Source organism: Mobula hypostoma, chromosome 26, assembly GCF_963921235.1.
Source record: "Mobula hypostoma chromosome 26, sMobHyp1.1, whole genome shotgun sequence".
In the NCBI taxonomy this organism is placed as follows: Eukaryota; Metazoa; Chordata; class Chondrichthyes; order Myliobatiformes; family Myliobatidae; genus Mobula; species Mobula hypostoma.
In genome coordinates this window covers 34,743,007-34,748,863 of record NC_086122.1, presented here as the reverse complement: position 1 = coordinate 34,748,863, position 5,857 = coordinate 34,743,007, and the positions used below count along the sequence as shown (strand labels likewise).

Genomic DNA, 5,857 nt, shown 5'->3' with positions numbered 1-5,857 from the left:
ATACTCCAAGTGTGGCCTAACCAGAGTTTTATAGAGCTGCATCATTACCTCGCGACTCTTAAACTCTATCCCTCGACGTATGAAAGCTAACACCCCATAAGCTTTCTTAACTACCCTATCCGCCTGTGAGGCAACTTTCAGGGATCTGTGGATATGTACCCCCAGATCCCTCTGCTCCTCCACACTATCAAGTATCCTATTTAATCAACATTGATCATAAAGTTAAAAAAGACAATGACATTAATCTCCTTAGCAGCTCAGGGATTTTATTGAATCACAGATACAAGTTTTTGAATGGCACTCAAGAGTTAGCAGGGAATCATTTGGAACTGGTTGCTTCCAGACCAAAACAAGAAATGTCCATGACATGGTAGCATAGCGATTAACATGGCACGATTACATCTTGGAGTTTGGAGATCAACTCCAACGTCATCCATAAGGAGTCTGTACGTCCTCCCCGTGGAATGTGTGTGCTTCCTCCAGGTGCTCCGGTTTTCTCCCACAGTCGAAAGATGTACCGGTTCGTAGGTTAGTTTGTCGTAAATTGTCCTGTGACATGGCTAGGGTTACATCAGGGGTTGCTGAGCAGTGTGGCTCGAAGGGGTGGAAGGCAAAAATTTCTGCACGTCCCATATAAAATGGTACTGAAAAACTAACAGTATCTGTGAACCAGAAGGTATAGTGGAGCCATTTCCAAATAAGATTGGCAGGTCACAGTTTTAACTTGAGGTTAAAATTGGCTTTTTACAGTGGTGCTGAATAAACTCAGTGCAAGTTGCTAACCTGTGCAAACCATTCAAACTTCCTGGTGCACGGGGGCAGCCGACTAGCCACGAGCCTGTTTTACACTGCTGCTCTGGGTGTATTGTGTTCAGCTCAGTACTGTCTAACAAACAGCTGTGAATCAGTGAGAGCACACCTTGATTTAAGTCAACCGGATTACAGAACTCATCCCATTCTGAAGACATGGACATATACTGGATTGACACTCCTGAGTGGAACTGGGGTGGGGGAATACTCTAATCTGGATGTACCGGTGCCACAGTACTGTAGTGGTTAGTGCCATGATATTACCACTCGGGGCGTCCCAAAGTTCAATTCTGACGTCATGTATAAGGAGTCTGGACCTCCTCCCTGTGAATATGTGGGTTTTCTCCGGCTGCTCCATTCTCTTCCCACAGTCCAATGATGTACCGGTTGGTAGATTATTTGGTCATTGTACATTGTCCTGTGATCAGGCTAGGGTTAAATCGTGGGTTGCTGGGCCACGTGGCTCGAAGGGCTGGAAAGGCATATTTTGCACTGTATTTCTAAATAAAATAAAATAAGATTCATTTCTGGGTTAATTGCTCATTGTATATTAGACCATAAGACATAGGAACAGAATTAGGCCATTTCACCCATCGAGTCTGCTTCACCATTCAATCTTGGCTGATCCTTTTCTCCCCTTCTCAGCCCCACTCCTGGGCCTTCTCCCTCTAACCTTTGATGACGTGTCCAACCTCCAAGATGCGTGTGGTAATAAATGTCACCACCCTCTGGGTAAAGAAATTTCTCTGGCTCTCTGTTAAGTGGATGCCCCTCTATCCTGAGCTGTACCCTCTTGTCCTAGACTCCCCCATTCTGGGAAACAATCTTTCCACATCTACTCTCTCTAGGCCTTTCAACATTCCAAAGGTTTCAATGAGATCCTCCATCTTCCTTCTAAATTACAGCGAATACAGACCCAGAGCTATCAAATGTTCCTCATATGATAACCCTTTCATTCCCAGAATCATCCTTGTGAACCTCCTCTGAACCGTCTCCAATGTCAACACATCTGTTCTGAGATGAGGAGCCTAAAACTGTTCACAATACTCAAGGTGAGGCCTCAGCATCACATCCCTGCTCTTGTATTCCAGACCTCTTGAAATGAATGCTAACATTGCATTTGCCTTCCTCACCACCAACTCAACCTGCAAGCTAACCTTTAGAGCGTTCTGCACAAGGACACCCAAGTCTCTTTGCTTCTCAGATTGTTGGATTTTCTCCCTGTTTAGAAAATAGTCTGCACATTTATTTCTACTACCAAAGTGCAGGACCATGCATTTTCCAACATTGTATTTCATTTGCCAGTCTCCTACCCATTATCCTAATATGGAGAATGGGTAAGAGAGCCCTTCTGCAGTCTACCTGCTTCCTCAACACTATCTGCCCCTCCACCAATCTTCGTATCATCTGCAAACTTGGCAGCAGAGCGATATAATGCATCATCTCTATCATTCATATACAGCTTAAAAAGAAATGGTCCCAACACCAATCCCTGTGGAACACCACTAGTCACTGGCAGCCAAACAGAAAAAGATCCTTTTATTCCCACTTGCTCCCTCCTTCCAATCAGCCAATGCTCTAACCATGTCAATAATTTCCCCGTAATACCATGGGCTCTTAACTTGGTAAGCAGCCTCATGTGTGGCACCTTGTCAAAGGCCTTATGAAATTCCAAATATACAACATCCACTGCATCTCCTTTATCAATCCTACTTGTAATCCCCTCAAATAATTCAAACAGGTTTGTCAAGAAAGATTTTCCCTTAAGGAAACCATGCTAACTTTGTCCTATCTTGTCCTGTGTCACCAAGTACTCCATAACTTCATCCTTAACAATTGACTCCAAGATCTTCCCAACCACTGAGATCAGGCCAACAGGCCTATAATTTCCTTTCTACTGATTTTTCAATCGACCTGCATGTTGAAATCTCCCATGACTGTCATATCATTGACCTTTTGACACAACCTTTCTATTTCCTGTTATAACCTGTGGTCCACATCCCAGCTACTGCTGGGAGGCCTGCATATTACTGCCATCAGGGTCCTTTTACCCTTACAGTTTCTTAACTCAGCCCACAAGGATTCAACATCTTCCGATCCTATGTCACATTAAGAGGATAAGACATGAGAGAATAGGACCAATCAAGTGTGACAGTGGAAAATTTTGTATGGGACTGGAGGCGATAGCAGAGTTACTTAATGAATACTTTACTTCAGTATTTATTCACTACGGAAAAGGATCTTGACGATTGTAGGGATGACTTGGCAAAGAGTGGTTGTAGACGGGTCATATTCTGCATGGAGGACGGTGACCAGTGGTGTGCCTCAGTGATCTCTTCTGGGACCCCTTCTCTTCGTGATTTTTTATAAAGGACCTGTATGAAGAAGTGGAGGGATGGGTTAGTAAATTATCTTATGACACAAAGGTTGGAGGTGTTTGGATCATGTGGAGGGCTGTTAGAGGTTAAAGTCAGACATTGATAGGATGCAAAACTGGGCTAAGAAGTTGCAGATGGAGTTCAACCCAGATAAGTGAGAGGTGGTTCGTTTTGGTAGGTCAAATATTATGGCAGAATATAGTATTAATGGTAAGACTCATGGCAGTGCGGAGGATCAGAGGGATCTTAGGGTCCGAGTCCATAGGACACTCAAAGCTGCTGCGCAGGTTGACTCTGTGGTTAAAAAGGCATATGGTGCATGGGATTGAGTTTAAGAGCTGAGAGGTAATTTTACAGCTATATAGGACCCTGGTCAGAGCCCACTTGGAGTACTGTGCTCAGTTCTGGTCACCTCACTACAGGAAGGATGTGTAAACTATAGAAAGGGTGCAGAGGAGACTTACAAGGCTGTTGCCTGGATTGGTAACCATGCCTTATGAGAATAGGTTGAGTGAACTCGGCCTTTTCTCTTTGGAGCGACGGAGGATGAGAGGTGACCTGATAGAGGTGTATAAGATGATGAGAGGCATGGATCGTGTAGATAGTCAGAGGCTTTTACCCAGGGCTGAAATGGCTAGCATGAGAGGGCACAGTTTTAAGGTGTTTGGAAGAAGGTACAGAGGAGAATTCAAGGTAAGTTTTTTTACACAGAGAGTGGTGAGTGCGTGGAATGGGCTGCCAGCGATGGTGGTGGAGGCGGATACGATAGGGTCTTTTAAGAGACTCCTGGATAGGTACATGGAGCTTAGAAAAATAGAGGGCTATGGGTAACCCTTGGTAACTTCTAAGGTAAGGACATGTTCAGCACAGCTTTGTGGGCCGAAGGGCCTGTATTGTGCTGTAGGTTTTCTATGTTTCTATTTTTCTACTGATTTGATGCCATTCTTTACTTGCAGAGCCACACCACCCCCTCTGCCTACCTTCCTGTCCCTCCGATACAACATGTAACCTTGGACATTCAGCTCCCAACTACAACCATCCTTCAGCCATGATTCATACCTGACAATCTGTAGTAGTGCAACAGGATCATCCACCTTATTTGTTATACTCCTAGCGTTGTGATATAACACTTTGAGTACTGTATTTGCTACCCTTTCTGATTTTGCATCCCTAATGCACTGCTACTCGCCCTGCTGGCTGCAATTTTGTCCTGTCATCTGCCTGCCCTTGCTGACAGGCTGCCTGCAGGCTATCTTTGCTTTTTTACCAACCGTCCCATCCTGAGTCCCTTCACTCCGGTTCCCACCCCACCGCCCCGCCAAATTAATTTAAATGCTCTCCAAAAGCTCTAACAAACCTGCCCATGACAATATTGGTCTCACTTAGGCTCAGGTCCCGTTATTAGGCCAGGGTTAAATCAGGAGCCGCTGGACAGTGCGACTTTAAGGGTCTAATCCATACAGTATCTCAGTAACTAAAGTAAGTCAAACCAGACTGTCTGCCATCTCAGATGGATGTATATATTCATCCCAGTTAATTATCAGTAATAAGTAAACTGATTACCTGTGGGCAACTTGGCTTCTGGGTACTGGCTATACTGTGTTTAAACCTGAGATTAGCTTTCATTTTGAGAGGATTTAAATAAAGAGCCTATGATCTGCACGTTTTTGTCTGCTCTGCTTTGGTGTACCTGAACACTCTTATTGGGCATTAGCTGAATTCACTGAAGGGGCAGCATAGGCTTATGGGTCTTTGGTGCTGAGGCTTTCAACGAAATCAAAATGTAATGCTGGACAACTACCTTGCACAGTACAGTGACATTAACTGTTGTCATGGTAAACCATTGTCATGGCAACTGTTGTCTTGGACAACTTACCCAGCACAGTACAGTGACATTATCCGTTGCCATAGTAAATTTTAAGGATTTGTCGTGACCTTCATTAGACATTGAATAATATAAAAAGCATCAAAACTGCTGTCCTTGAATGTGATCTTCAAAACAGCATCAAAACAACCGTCTTTGGAAAACATAGTTCTATTCAGTTTTTATCCTCACTCATTTTTTTTTTCTCTGGTGTCCCTGTTTTGCTTACAGATGGTCAGAAACAAATACAACATTCAACTCATCAAGGTGAGCCTTGCACTGAACAAAACTGTACAGAAATAACATCACTTACCTCCGCACCACAACAAAACTCTCCGCTGAAGAGCCATTCTGGTCACAATATACCAAAGAAGAGAATTGAATCCTGCTGATAAAAAGAAAACTAGAATTAGGGAGAAAATTTAGGAAAGCTGATCTTCATGTTGTTTTGTAACTTCAAAACACTCCAGAACCTGAGATTGTTTTCACTGCACAAGCGGCTCCTACAAAGCAGTGTGACTCCCCTTGTCAGGAAAGACATTATCCCATAAGAATAAGAAAGCCTACAAGGTGATTAAATCTGACTGGGACAATTTAAAATTTACTATGCTGTGGATGTCTGTATGTAATAGTTACATTATATGACATACTGTGTATGTAATTGAGAAGCATTCTCTATTGAGTTAGACTTTATAGCTAAGCAGGGAGGAGTGTTGTGTATTTAATACTTAAATAATATTTGAGTATTCTTGTATATTCTGTATATTGGTTGATTAAGCATTCTTGATCAGCAATGTTACGTTTT

General features: G+C 43.2%; 1 long non-coding RNA gene across 1 annotated transcript; it reads right to left on the bottom strand.

Annotated features, from left to right (window-relative positions):
• Nucleotides 1–257: 257 nt before the first annotated feature.
• On the bottom strand, nt 258–5,502 carry LOC134338215 (uncharacterized). Its single transcript, XR_010016170.1, has 3 exons — nt 5,366–5,502; nt 3,023–3,185; nt 258–1,310 (listed from the first exon to the last, which is right to left on the bottom strand). It is a non-coding gene; the product is annotated as an uncharacterized LOC134338215 (long non-coding RNA).
• Between the last annotated feature and the right edge of the window lie 355 nt (nt 5,503–5,857).